A 15561-nucleotide genomic window follows, 5' to 3' on the forward strand; every position below is an offset into this window, starting at 1 on the left:
ATCAGACTGTGCACCCTTCATGAAGGAAATCACTTGCAGGGGTACAGTGTGTGCTGGCAGCAAGAAGCAGTAGTGCTAAAAGTCTGGTTGGATCCTTGTCACCTCAAAGAATTCATTGAATGTGGCAGGGTGCAAACTGTCAGCTACAGACTAGTCCCAGAAGAGAACAGGGCCTCCTGGTGGTACTGTAACACAAACAGTTAAGACTGATGACAGTACCAAAGGCCACTTTTTTCACCTCAATGGAAGAGGATCTGTGCTTGTGGACAAGGGACCTTCGAGGCTGCAGGACTGCATGGGGACTGGGAGCGGGGCACAGTGTGGCTACAAGCTCACCAAATGGTTCTGAGGCACAAGCAGGACAAGAAATAATGCAGACAGAAAACCGCTTCTAAAAATCGCTTCTTTTATTCAACTCAGGGGAAAAAATGCCTCGTGTTGACAACAGGCCTGAAGCTTTCATCTTGGAAGAGCACTGAATAAGAGGCTTTCTGATGCCATGCTGTTTGCAGAGGTGATTGCAAACCTCAGAGCTGAAAGCCAAAAGCTGAAAATCAGATGTCTCCCAAGACTGAGAGCACCTGAACCTAATATTTGCTCACTCTGGTATATAATTAAATATACAACACAGCTTCCTTCTGCATCTTCACATTCTTTTCCCTGGAGCCACAAACCAAATGCAATGGAAAGCTGATCGCAGAGGCCTGGGACAAAACCCAACATAACACTTCAGATGGCAGAGCTTTTCTCTTAGAATTTAGAGTACCAAGAAAAAAAATAGAATGTACAGAGAAGGGAAGGTGTCAGGGCACATCAAGGTTGTCAGTAGAGAGAATTCCTACCTGGAAAGAGCATTGTTTTCTATTCAGACAAATTATCTAATATTCATAAAAAGTTGTCAATCTGGTTTTCAAGTACCTAATCCAATAAGAACCTTATTTTGCATTCTGATCATTTTCCTACACACCAGGATGCTCAGAGGAGCAGAGGTTGGGCACCAATGGGCTCTGTGGTGTGGTGTAACACAGCAACCACTCAGGCCCACACCATCTTTTCATCAGACTACCAAAGTGGGATGAGGGATAGATTTGGAAATGAAATTGAACAAGTGGGAAGGAATAAAAAATATTTGCGAAGGCAAAAGACAAAAAGGTAAACCAAAACACAGTAGTAACACTACATAAACCCACAATGCAATTATTTAACACTTTCCAGCAACACACAGCAATAAATGGTCCACATTTCTTCACAGCCTAACCCAACTTTACCCACCCAAATTTACCCCATCCAGAACAGTGATGAGTCACAGGCTTTTATTAATTACTTATTAATTATAATAAGAAGCAAGTGCATCTTCGCAAGCCATGTCACAGTGGGATAGAGGCATGGCAGCTCTGTCACAATGGCAAGGGGTGCAGCAGCATCTGCCATGTTGCTGCCATGTCATGGTGGGAAGAGGTGCAGTGGCAGCAGCCATGTGGCTGTGGTGTCACTATTGTTCCATGGTAGGCACCATTTCTCTAAGACAGGAGAGCTCAGGGCAGCTGCCTGTCAAAGAACCAAACCCTCTAGATGCCTCTTCCCAGTGTTTATGTTTCCTCAGACACTGAGCAGAAATAAAGGCAGAAGCAAAGGAAATGAAGGGCTTGTTTTGGCCCATGCGTGGCCGCTATTACTTACCCAGTGCTGAAAATCATAATCTGATACAGCTCTCGTAGGGAAGGGAGGTGGGAACGAAGCACACTGGTTACATCTCACATTGGTTACATCCACGTGAAGGGAAAAGAGAGACCTTGAGTTCACTTGGAATTAAAAATGGAAAGAAAAAAAATTGTATAAATAGTTGGGACTTCCTTCAAAATCCTCATCCCAGAGAAGAGATGATGGTAAATTTTGTATTAGCTCTTCACTTGTGCCCTATACTTCTGCCCTATGCTATGGTGCTTTCCAATTTAAGGCTTTACTAAGAGGGTTATTTTCTATTTTAAGAAACTATCTGACATCACAAAGATGCTGACTATCTTGGCCTTTAATGACCTGGCCCAAAAAAAAAACCTTGTTTTGCAAGGAAAGTTCTTTACTTTCCTACACATGAGGACTCTCAGAGAAGCAGAGGTTGGGCCGCAGTGGCTCCATTCTGTGCTGTAACACCACAGCTGCTCAGCTTCACACCACCCTCTGCTCACTCTTCTCAGGTGGGATGAGGGAGAGAACTGGAAATGAAAGAGATCCCATGGGCTGAGATAAGAGCTGTTTACCAAGACAGAAGAAGAAAACGGTGACAAAAATGCAACAGTAAGAGTGTCAGCAGCTGCAAGGCAACGACTCACCACCCACTGACCAATGCATCACCATAAATACCACCAGCTGAGGGGCTAAGAGGAATGCAGTCTTGATTCCTGAGCTATGTAGGGGATATGGAATGTAATGCCTCCTGGCCTGAGGAGAACTGTTGCTCACCTCTGCTCTGTAGAGCGTTTGCTTGATGCCAACCGTCAGCAGTCTGGCTGTTCTCGGCCTTTCTCCACATCTGTAAAAAGTAAAGAACACTATAAACATTACAGTGCTGCAAGAGATTCTGCAGAGATACATCAAAAGCATTTGATGTTCATAGATAAAGAAGTATATGGATTCTGGGGTCTTTTAATTACCTTGAGTAAAGAACTGGACCCCAACAGAGCAGTTAACACTTGACTCCTGATGCCCTTCCTGTGGGTGTGGAAAACTCAGCATGTAGTGACCAACTTGAAATAGAGAACTGGAAGTATGAGATGTGTGTCCTCAAATGCCCTCAAATGGATTTTCCTTCATATCAGTATGTTTCTACAAAAACAGTATATATTTGATTATGTTTTTTAATCAACCTCATTATTCTGGATTCTCAGTAGACATAGAATATGTCTCGCTTGCTCAGGTCAGTGCAGAATTGAGAGAAGTTGTACAAATACAGTGCAGCGATAGCCTCCAGGATCTCATGGAGAACTCTGCTGGTGTTTCTTCATGTTTTCACTACAGCTGTCCTGAAATTTTTGATATCCACACATGGAAAACAGATTCTAAGTTTCCATGCTGCAAATAATGTCTTTGAGTTAACCCATTTGGAAGGAAACAGTCTCTCTTTTCTTTCCCAAAATATATAGCTCTGAGCTGATTTTAAAGTGTCTGAAATGTTCAGTGCTTATTTCTGTTATGTAATTCTTAACTCTTTCCTCTCTTGCCTTGCAGGCTGTCATGAGAAACCTCTTTTGTTAACTGGTATCACCTGTTTCACATATGCTGTCTCAGTTGCCAAAATGATGAAAAGTAAATCCTCCTGCTGAGGTGTATGAGAAAAACAGCATTGCAGGCATGGAAGAACACTTTGATTTCTCTCAGGCTACTAATATTGCAACATCTTAAGAAGAAAGAGGCAAAAAGGAAAATAGAATCAGTCTTTCCAGAAGGTCTGGGGAAAAAAATTCTGTCATTTGGATTGTGTGTACTCTATACTCTATCTGAGCCTCTAGAGAAAAAAAGAAAAAGAAAAAAAAAGTTGGTTGTTTGTTGGTTTTGTTTGTTTGTTTAAATCTTATGAAAAGTAGTGTTGCTGATCTGGGATATCTTTTGTTCCATCAATTGCATGTGATAGTGAGGGATGGATAATCACAAAAAAATTTGAGTACAACAGAAAAAGAACTACCCAAGAATTCTAATCAGAAATAAATAGTTTCAAAGGTTTAAATACTGCTACTTTGCTTTAAGTAAGTGTAATAGTCTTTTAATTGTACTCTTTGCAGAAATGTTCTGTGGTGACTTCTGGCTTTCTAACAACTCACTGCCCTCATATACTGTCTGAGCAATTCTTTCCAATGTCTTCAAACAGTTCTCCATTCTGTTCTTCCACTGATTCAAGCATCCCCATTAGCATGAGTGGGTGTTGCAAACATGCCCCGTTTGCTTACTTAATTGTCAGTTGATATCTTCAAAAACTATTTCATCCATATAATCAGCAATCTTCTCATTCGTTCAATTTATTGTATTTCTATCACTATTTTAAACTGAAAAGTTTTGCTTATATAGCTATGAGTTTTATTTTTCTTGTAGTTCATAGAGTCAATAATGATTTTCAATAAGAATGGTCAAATCCTGATCTCCTCAGTTTATTCAATATCCTTCACCAAACGACCAAACTATGGAGCTTCAGATGCATATGGTCTGTGATGTTGACACAAGAAAACATATTTTCTAATCTTATAATCTTCACAAAGAGGAACAGGTTGCCCAGAGAGGTTGTGGATGCCCCGTCCCCGGAGGCATTCAGAGCCAGGCTGAATGTGGCTCTGGCAGCCTGGTCTAGTGCAGGTGACCCTACACGTAGCAGGGGGGTGGAAAGTAGATGATCATTCTGTTCCTTTTCAACCCAGGCCACTCTATGATTCTGTGATTCTTCTAGTGATCTTTTTGGAGTTGAAAGTGCTTGATATTTTCAGAACAGCACAACATAGATTTACAGCTTGGTCCATACAAGTAAAACTAGCATGAAGAAGGCAGTGAGCTAACCTGAGTTCCCTCTAAGCCTAAATTGACATTATTCTATGAAAATGAATGGTGTTAAACTCTTTAAAAAACAAAAATCTCTTACTACTTTATGCTATTTGATGTATACTGTGGTATTCTTTTAATACAAAGTCTGGCCAGCAGGGTGAAGGAGGTGATCGTGCCCCTCTACTCTGCCCTTTGAGGCCCCACGTGCCCATGGAGCTGTTGGAATGAGTCCAGAGAAGGGCCACAAAGATTATCAAAGGACTGGAGCACCTCCACTGTGAAGAAAGGTTGAGGGAGTTGAACTTGTTTAGCTTGGAGAAGAGAAAGCTCCAGGGAAGCCTCACTGCAGCTTTCCAGTACTTGAGGGGAACTTATAAGCAGGAGGGACACCAACTTCTTATGTGGTCTGATGGAGATAGAACAAAGGGGAATGACTTTAAACTAAAAGAGGGGAAGTTCAGTCTAGAAATTAGGAAGAAATTCTTTACGAAGAGTATGGTGAGGCGGAGGAAGAGGCTGCCCAGAGAAGTTGTGGATTCCCCATCCCTTGGAGGTACTCAAGGCCAGGTTGGATGGGGCCCTGGGCAGATTGATCTGGTGGGTGGCAGCCCTGCCCATGGCAGAGGGTTGGAACTGGGTGATCTTAAGGTTTCTTTCAACTGAAGCCATTCTATGATTCTATGACTATGAAAAACTAATGTAGATAAGCAAGAAAATGAACCAAATACAAAAAACACTTTGCTATTGAGAAAGGTATCATAACTCACACACTGCGCAGGTATTTGAGTCCTTTGCCAGAATTCAGCTTATGAAGCTAATTTTCAGCCTGCCTCCCATCAATCTCAATTGTGTTGCTGCCCCTTGAGAAGTGCCAGCTGGAAGATGAAACAGGGTTTTGCAGATGTTATTTGGTCATCACCAAACTCCAGTTGCTATTTTATATATTTACGCACTTTATTCAAGGTTAAACCAGCTAATTCCAGGCCAAAACTGTTCACCAATTGCTCACCACATTTGAGACTGACAGCGGATAACTGGATGGATGGAAACGCAATCAGTCTCAATTTGGACAGTACAATAGCAGATGACAGCCACATCTGTTCTGGGCAAGGCAGACTGTGCAGTGCACAACAGCACAGCCCACTGCAGGGAGAGAGAGACCAGAATGAGAGCATCACAGATTCTGTTTTCTTTTTGCTTCCTTTTTTGGAGGGTGGGGAATCTTCAATGAAAACCCAGATCTGCACCTGCAATTCAGATCAGGTTCAGTTAGACAAAGACTAATTTTTTTAACCCTATTTTACCATGGAAAGAGCAAAGCAGAATGTCACAAAATCAATTTCTCACTCAGCATTTTTTTTTCATTTTTAGCTGACCATAAGAGTAGAAACATATGGAGGTTCAGCAGTGTCAAACCTGAATCCACTTCTTAATCCTGGCTGTATGTTGCAACTGAATTTTAACATTATCTCTCAACCTACACTCCCTGTTCAAGATACTACCTTCAGGAGCTTCAATCTTTTCTGAGGGCTACACCTACCCACGGCACAGTCGGAGAACATGACTGCGAGCAGAAAAAGGGGGAAAAAAATCTCAGCATTTGAGGTTGTTCAGTGAGTTAATTTTGATCTGGTTTATACCACTGAAAAGTCCAGTGGCATCAATGGATGAAGACAAGCAGCAAGAAAGAATGATCTGATGGAAGTTAAATTCAAGTGTGCTTAATGTAATGTCATCTCTAGTTTTAAAACAAATTCCTGCTATTAAAATTCCATAAATTTCTAAATTGCTTAGAGATGAGAATAGGAAGAAACCTTGAGGTGTCTACTGTGGCACTGTGACACATTTCTATGTGCACATTTCTATGTGCACAGTGGTGCACATAGAAATAGTGATTCTGACCTCTTTTAGTGGTATTAGCTTGTCTAAAAAGCTCTTTTGGTTGAACTCTCCCGCTGAAACATGTGGCTGGGACACTGGCAGTCAGGAAGACCATGCTTCTTGTGTACCTCTTTCATCAAGCTGGAATCACAAAAAAAATTCTAAAGAGGTTCCTCACTGTATAAAGAGGACAAACTTAGTTCCCAGTGTTCTTGTGTTCCCTCTAACTTCCTTTACATAACTCCTCCTTCCTTTGGGACATGCAAAAATTCATTGGTAAGAACAGGAGCAACATGATGAATAGTGGCTATGACAGACGACGAACTTACTTGGAGAAATAACACATCCATCTTGTTTGATTTAGAAAAGCTTGAATTGCTGGAGCGTTTTCAATCATGAACTGGGAAATTTAATCAGTTTCCTTCCATAATAATTCTTCTTTGCTATGAAACATGACAAATATGAAAGGTCACAGTGAAGTCAGCGTACTTGATTAAGAAGGAAACCCTTTCAGCACGGCAGTTTGGACTGTGAAGAAGCACACTGAACTGTCCTACAGCCAGACTGGGTTTAGAAGGTACAGATGCTGAAGAACTTTTTTTGTGTGGGGGAGGACGGGTGGTTCGTTGGGTCCTTTTTTGCTTCGCTGTGCAAGTCTCAAATCAAATGTGTTCAAGTGATGGCATTAGGCTAGAATTGAATGAAGGTTACTGATTGTGAGTGAATTACATTGAGAGAAAATAAAAAGCAAAATGAGAAAAGACAAGACTCAGATTAAATTTTTAATAGGAGTATTTAGAAGCACCTAGCTTCTTCTGCAAAGCCAGTGAATCTTTAATGCAAAAATTGCTTCGAAAAGGCAATTATCCCAAAAAGAAATTGCTCTGCTCTGCAGCAGGACAAAATTTAATAATTAAAATGTACACTGAGAGATTTTACTGCTATTTTAAGTACTTTCATAGTGCAACCTCAACTATGAAGATTCAAGCTGTTGCCTCCATTACGTAAGACCAGCAAGCAATTCAAGCTAAAACCCCTGTAAACCAGGCTGTTCTAGAAATGTGACTGCCTCTAGCAAGTGCAGGCAATAGCAGATTCTCTGGAAAGATCATAGGAAATGTTCTAGGGGCAAGTGTAATGCAAAGATGGAACTGTTAAAAATAAAATACCCCGGGCCATCTACGGGATGAAGGCTTGAGCACAGTGCACAGTCTATTTACCCCAGATTTCCTGACTTCTCATCTCTTCTCATCTGACTTTCCATCTTTCAGGGGCAGAGGGCCGGGCTACTAACAATCAAGCCTTAGCTGTGGGGAAGGTAATATGGTGGTACCTGGGAAGAGACATGAGTTCATTTGCTATCTCCACCAACCAGCAATGGAGCAACCAAGAATTTCGCAAATTTCACTTCTCCACAGTAATTTCTTATTCCTTTTATATCCTCTACTGAATGTGTTTACAGACTATAAACACATCCCTTTTACATCCCCTTCTTCTCCAGTTTGAATTAACACTAAATTATCTTAGGTAGAGTGCCATGGTAACATGTTAGAAAGGGAACTGACATTCATGCAGGAGAGAAGGATCCAGTGCCAGCTCTCCTCAGCCAGTAGCAGTGTTACACAGATACAAGGTGCAAAAAAAGCCACAACCAAATAAATCCAAGTTGAATATCACAGGGCTTTCTTGACACACCCAAATTGCAGCAGAGATTTCTTACAGCTAGGGAAAGTGCTAGTGCATCTCAGGTGGGACACTTTAAACAAAACAGCTAAAAACAAAGCAATAAGAAGAGGGCACAGAAGCAGTCCTGTGTATTACCTACAGCGCAGTGTCTCAGGCTAGCTGTTTCCAGATTACACTTGCTGTAAGGAGAGGAGCCTCTCCTTTCCCTCTTTTTCCTTCCCTGTTCCTCTTTGTTCCCTGTACTAAGTTATTCTACACAAATATCCATTCACAAATGCACAAAAAGCAGGGAGTCTTTTGACTTGATCAGGAAAGAGGATGTGCTTTTTTGTTGCTGTTTTCTGAGAGGATGTTTTTGTGGTAATGTTTTATTTCTGATGTTTTCTTTTTTCCCATAGTTGTTCAGGAAATCATTGTTCTCTCTGTATGGTAGTGGTTGCCCATTCAAATATTCATTCTCAACAGAGACTTAATCAGCTCTAGTCATACTCTCTTTTTCCCAAAACTTCATAAAGATCACTTGGAGCTTGCAGGCTTCAAGCAGAATTCGGATGTCCTCTTTAGATCTGTTTATGAAACTTTGAAATCTTTTGTCTATCTGAAATATGAGTCTGTAATGCTGTAATTTTCTCAGTACAGTTTAGGCTGAGTGAAACTGAGTAGAAAAGGCTGAGAAGGAAGAAAATGTGTTTATTTTTAGCTGCATGTGACTAAGATGATACTGCAGAGAAATCAGAATCACAGAATCACAGAATAACCAAGGTTGGAAAAGACCTTCAAGATCATCCAGTCCAAGATACAGTAAGCAGAGGAACATATTAGGGGTTGTATATCTTACACGTGGTGATTAAATCTAGACAATCAGACATCTCATAAGAAGTGGAAGAAGAAAAGAGTTAAGAAAGAGCAAAAGGGGGATGTATCTCAGTCGTTGGAACAGTGGGAAGAAACTTAAAGGCTGAAAGGCTGCCACTGAGAGTGGGGAGAGAAGCTGCAGCTTCAAAGAGACCACAGATTAAAAGAATTGAGGCATTGGCCCTAAATGTTCAAAGGGTTATACTTGTAAGCAGCACATCCAGTGGAGTTACCTGCAGGAATGAAGGCCTGGCAGACCAGAAGCCCATCTGCAAGAGGGCAGATTCTGTTCATGGAGGAAGTGGAGAGTTAGGATGGCTCCAAGGGAGGATCTGAGGTGGTGTGGGGGCTGCCAGCACAGGAGGTGCTCTGTTTCCCTGGCAGTTGTTTCTCAAATGAAAAGTACATGGTCTTCCATCAAAATATTGGTAGCAAAAGAAGAATAGGAGTGTTAAAAGGTAGGGAATGAAAAGAAAATAAAGAAGAAAAGCTGTAGTTAGATGAGGAAAAAATACTGAAGAGTGTAAGCGTTCAAGAGCATTAAACAAGACAGAAGCTGTACAGCAATCACACAGTTACTATTTTCTCACAGGTAACTCTTCAGTTAAATTACATTTGGCTTTCCTTTGTTCTGCACTTTGAATTCACTCCAATCTCCCCAGAATATTTTCATCTTCTTCTTGAAGAAACCCACAAGACCAAACAATAGGGAAGCAGAGCAGATTGCTGATTAAAATGCAAGGTTTGCACTTGGGGCCAGAAAGTGCCTGAGGGCACAGCTCCGAGCAGAGGGTAATCTTCATGCAGCATGAAGCCAGGAAGAGCTGTGACTCAGTTGTTCTGACTCACCATGCCTCCCCTGCTTCTTCCAGCTCTCTAGAGCAAGGGGCTGGGGCAGTAGTTTGATTTCCAGCTTTTGCCACTGGGAAATGACTGCCTACACTGCGAGGAGTGACAGGCTGCATCGAGGCAGGGGTGTGGAAGCTTCTCCATTCCCCACTGTTTTGGGACTCCCATGAGACAGGAGAAGAGAAAGCTGGAGGGAATACCTGCATTTCCTTGTGACTGTGACCAGGCACTAGCAGTCAGGCAGGCATCAGGTACCATTCTTCCTTGGCCTTGCACAGAATCATGGACTGAGACAGTTTGGCCATGAGCTACCCACACTTCACATGATGAAAAATCAGCTGGTCGAGGCTTACATTATCACAGTGAGCATGGGCATGTGAGGAGTGAGCCTGAATCAAAGCTGTCTGTGTGAAGGAAGAGCAGAGGGAAGCTGATGTTGTGTTGGATAACAGGTATAATCCCAGCTGCTTTGAAGTCAGTGGTTTAACCTCCTGCTGTTTACAGCTGGGACAGGATTTCACCACAAGGTTCTTTTTTAATTAAGATTTTGATTTTTTCTATGTATTGAAATGGTGCTTTTCTTCAGCTCAGGCTAATAAGCAATAAAGCATTGCTACTGAAACAATGATATTAATGGCGAGGGGGAAAGAGAAGCTCACTGCCAGCAGTGCCACTACTGAGAAGGGTCTGGAGAGACTTATGGTCAGGGAAGTAAATCCCCACAAGATCAACTCTGCACCATAACCACTCAGCTATAGCTCAGGTGGTAGCACTGGCCAAAAAGAATAGCCAGGGTTCAGACTGGGTGCCGTCACTGTCCCTGCTATCTCTGAAAACCTACAACTGATAAATGTAAGGTGCTAAATTACTCCCAAAGCTGGGCCTGCATTTTTTACCTAATGCTCTGCATTTTGTTCAGCAGCCATCAGATAACTGAGCACAAAGGCTAAGGCAAGGTAATTTGAATAACAGCAAATGAAATGCAGTGCAATTATTTCTGAATGTTTTATCTACCTGCCCCCTCTCACATGGTAACAGGATTTGCATCCCTGTTAGAGAAATCTCCAAGCAGGTGATGCTACATCAGAAGTACGTGCCTTTTATTTTGATTTCTCCTTCTCTAGCTTAATGACCTCTTGATGCAGGTTCCTTTCTTTCTTCTAGAGACAATTACCAGTTGCAGCTCAGCACAGGGTCCATTCACCACTCATCCCCTTCCACTCAGTCCCTACAAGTTTGTGGGGCCAATATGGCAATTTTACTTCAGAGTTCCCTGCGAGAAAATCCAAAGGGAAACCTGCTCTCACCTCATCCCCTGAGGATGGACAGGAGGGATACAACTGGCTCAAGAATCTAGAGAAAGGTAGGAAGCAACGCAGTTTGCTGCCCTGAGGGTGAGGATACGCACAGCAGCTTCTAGTCTTGCACATCTTGCCATCATTTCCTTCTGAGGTATCAGTAGCTGCAGGAATATCTGAGTTAAATTTTATCCTTTGCTGTAGCATCCACGTGCCCAGGCAAAGATAGCAGTCCCTATCCTGAAAAGAAGCTGACTTATAGTTGTACTCTTGAATTTTTCAGCAAATTTAATTTGAGCTCAGTGTAATGAAATCTTTGTCCACAGAGACATCTCAAAAATAGACAACAAGATAGCTGGCAAAACATAGCTTTGCTGTTTATTTATAACAGCTTCAGATTTATTTATTTTTTCACCTGAAGTTTTACCAGTTGTGTGGCTAAACAAGGATTTGAACAGCTGGGCAAAAGATTATTGGAAAGTTCAGTGTTCACATTTTTGTAGTACAGGGTCATCTGCCTATTTTTATCTTTCTGAGGCAGTCAAGTTGGTTAATGATATGAGGAAAGTTTGAATACGTGAAGCACCGGAACAAGACTCCAATCTGCAGACTGATCAGGGCAGAGCCAGCAGCAGGTGATGTTCAACATTGGCCAAGTGGGAAGGCTGTATCCTCTCTCAAAAAACACTGCCATAAAACAGGAAGGGAGACCATTACAGGAAGGGCCAATTAAGGCCATGCTGAACTCATCCAAAAGCTGGGAGATGTTATAAATAAATTCAGCTTGCTAAAGGCCACAAGTAGTTCTTGGGACACATTTCACCAAAGTGATGCTGAACTGTTGGAACCCATCTGTCCTCAAGGAGTCAATTTTTTTGCCACAGGCTCAAAAGTACCTTCACAAATATTTTCCCAAAACCAATATTGAATGTGTTAAGTGTTTATATCTGAAAGCAAAGACTGAAAATAACAGATGCTACAATGAGCAAGCAAGGTTAGGTTCATTTTTACAGACACATACGCGCACACATCCACAAAGATACTACAACCAAGTCCATGTTCTCTTCCAAAACATTCACCTAAGTGGAGAGAAGGCTGTAACTGGATACTGCAACCACAGCTGGATGCAGCATAGCTCTTTATAAGAGCTGCAAAACCAGCACACCACAGAAACTTCCACATGTGGAAAAAGACTTATCTGTAAGCAGAACAGAGGTGGCATTTGTCCTGAGGAAAGGAGTTACTTTGGGTAGGTATCACCCAGCTGAAGGAACTAACTCAAGAATTTTCAGAAGTGAAAACTTCTGTTTTACAGAGAGTTTCCAGGCAGCACTGGCTTATTGCATGTTGTATGGTAATAAATCAAGTCTAAAGGCAAGTACTGAGTGTGATAAATGCTCTCTAGGTCTCTAAAGCACCTGAACATATTGGTCTTGCTGAGCCATGCTGGAACTATCAGGGAAATCTTGTACTCATTACAGACTAAGTATAGTTAAAAATAATAATAATAAATACAAGTCTTTAAGCATTGTATCTTAACACATTTGCATCTTTTAATGCAAAGCAAAACGTGCCAAGGTACAATTTTAAGACAGTTCAGGCTCTCAGAAGAAACAATCTTCCTAGGCCACCATGCTGGTATTACCAGAATTTCCAACATTCTTTCTGACCCTCCACATACCTGGCTTCCGAAGGCAAATCCTAGTCACATGCAGCATGCAGCAAGTCAAGGATGTACATTTGGAAAGTTCAAAGGAAAATGGAAGTGTTCCTAACACCAAACAGAAAGTCTACAGAATGGATAATAAATGCATAAAAACCTAATGAATAGATAATTGGTTTCATTAAAAGAGAAATGCCCCTCACCCCTAATAGCATTAGTGGTGATATTACTCCATCAATACCCTCCAGTTTATCATAACCTCTTTTTATGCCTGTAGAGTCATGTCCTGCTTTCCAAAGGAGTGCCTGCCTTACCTCTGCCTGGAAGAAAGATCAAAGGATCTTGTTAATGACCTGAGCTCTTCAGCCTATAAGTGACAGACAGCTCTATCTCAAAGTCATCAGGAACAAGTAGGAAACAAATGTCAGAAATCCCAAAAGAACAATATTTATATAGAAGAATGAAAAAGCAATGGTATAAAATACATTCCCCAGCTCCATAGGAAAATCAGGCAGAAAAAAAAATGGTAGAAAACTACTCATTTATTAAATTTCCTAGCTAAGTGATATAAAAAATTGCAGAAAATGAATATAATTTTTCTTCTCTTCAGGAAAAAAAAAAAAAGTCCAAAATATGCATGACAATGGAACATTTTGGGGGAAAAACAACAAAAAAAACAGACTACGATTTTGAAGTCATAGAAGATTACTGGCAATATCATGAATGCATCAGATATTTCTAAACACGTGAGGAGGTTTATTATATTTTCATGAGGTATGTTTTCTCTGCTATTATGAAGAGAGGACTACACAGATATAATATGATGTTCCCTTTATAACTATGATTAATACTCCTTTTATCATAACAGAGAAATTGTCCATAATAAAAACAGATACAATTTACCTTTGGTGCATTAAAAAGCTTGTTCTTAATAATAATTTGAACCACATTTCCCCACAGTGTGCATTTGTTAAGTGAGCTTAGCCAGTCGTGGAGAAGAAAGCAGAATGTACTGCTCTCTCAGCACACATATATGGCCCAGAACAGTGATATCTATATTCCAGTGAATTCAAAGCCTTGAAAGAAAAGCAAAACGATACTAACAGATAGTGTTTTGTTCCAAAGGAGACTGACAATCACAAGACCTTGCTATGATCTTAACTGACAGGTCCCAATTGAAAATTCTTGGCAAGCTTTCACTGCACACTAGACTGACAGCTGCAGACAGGATGGACAGGAGAGCACTAAGTCTTAATTTGAATGAGACAAAACTGGATAACTGTCTTTGCTGCTTTGGATGTACAAGAGCCTATAAGAGAAGGTATTCCCATTAAAGGTATTCTAAATCTCACTTCAACAAGTACAAATGCTTCCCCTGCTCTTGCACAGTAGCAACAGGAACAAAATATGAACTATCAGAGTTTGTATTTTGTCAGGTTTCGCTTTGATTTTTTTAAAAATATTTTTTAGTATTATTTATTTACTTAGGAAGACGAGAGGTCTGGGGAAGGGTCTGGAGGGCAGGATGTATGAAGAATGGCTGAGGCCCCTCGCTGTGCTCAGCGCAGAGCAGAGGAGCTGAGGGGAGGCCTGATGGCGGCTGCAGCTCCTCACAGGGAGCGGAGGGGCAGCGCTGAGCTCTGCTCTGTGTGACAGCGACAGGGCCCGAGGGAACGGCGTGGAGCTGTGACAGGGGAGGGCAGCTGGGGTTAGGGACAGGTCTGCACCACAGGGCGGTGGGCATGGAACGGGCTGCCCAGCAGTGGGGACGGCCCCAAGTGCTGGAGTTCAGGGTGCATTTAGACAGCGCTCTTGTAGGGTTTTGAGTGAGATTTGGATTTTGAGTGGTACTATGTGGAGCCAGGAGTTGGACTCAGTGATCCTTGTGGGTCCATTCCGAATCACAATATTCTGTGTTGTTATGGTTCTAGGATAAAGTCTCACATGCTATTGAGCTGATATGCTTATAGGCCCAAACTCATCCTTGAAAGTCACGATTTGCTGCCATGTTTTGGGATGAGTGTATTCCTGTAGTGAAAATGTAAAAAGCATGTGGCCACATTACTGTCAAGTAATAACTTGACCAACACCTGAAGTAATCTAAAACCTAACTTAGCTCCAGCCACTCTTGTGGTATACTGCCTGTCCAAACATTTCAATGCGTTCCCAACTGCTGAAGGATTAAATAACTATCAGCAATGGCACATCTGTAAAAACACCTTAGGTGATTTTGAGAAGCTATCCAACAGCTTCTGGTTCTTGCAGCACTCTATCACTTTGCCACAGTATGACCAGAAATCTATTATATTCTGAACCTTCCCATTTTTGAAATGATCTGGATGTTCTGAAATTTATACCAGTGCAGTCCTTACTGACCAAAACCAGATCCTGCAGCACCCCCTGGGTGTTTCATAGCCACTGCATAATTGAAACAACCCACCTGCTCCAGAGCCATTTCCTCAGCTGTGAAGCAGTACAAGCACAGATGTGATACTCTCCTACAATAGCCCCAGTTTGGAGATGCCTTGGAGGCTGTCATGCTCACTGCAGTTGTTCTGCCTGTAAAGTTCAGTGAAAAGCATTAGGCACCGAAACACTCCAGCGATATTCTCTCCCTTGAGTTACAATAATCTTGCTTCGATTTGGTGCCTGGCCATTGCTAATGTCGTTATAATTTTACGCATGGTAATGAGATAACTGGTCACATGGCCTTCCCCCTTCCCCCTGGGGTCTAATGAATACATATCATACATAATTAAGGAAGGCTAGTTTTAGCATACAAATTCATTAGTGTTTTAATATAAA

General features: G+C 41.6%; 1 long non-coding RNA gene across 5 annotated transcripts in view; it reads right to left on the reverse strand.

Moving 5' to 3' along the window:
• Positions 1 to 1532: 1532 nt before the first annotated feature.
• LOC149919699 (uncharacterized) overlaps positions 1533 to 15561 on the reverse strand; it is a 104796-nt gene continuing 90767 nt past the window's right edge. For all 5 annotated transcript variants that reach the window (XR_016469309.1, XR_016469308.1, XR_016469304.1 and 2 more), the window contains 2 exons: positions 2461 to 2530; positions 1533 to 1802 (listed from right to left, as the gene is read on the reverse strand). This is a non-coding gene — a long non-coding RNA (uncharacterized LOC149919699). The remainder of the gene's footprint in view (positions 1803 to 2460; positions 2531 to 15561) is intronic.

Source organism: Phasianus colchicus, chromosome 1 (genome assembly GCF_987193195.1).
Source record: "Phasianus colchicus chromosome 1, bPhaCol1.hap1.1, whole genome shotgun sequence".
Taxonomy (NCBI): domain Eukaryota; kingdom Metazoa; phylum Chordata; class Aves; order Galliformes; family Phasianidae; genus Phasianus; species Phasianus colchicus.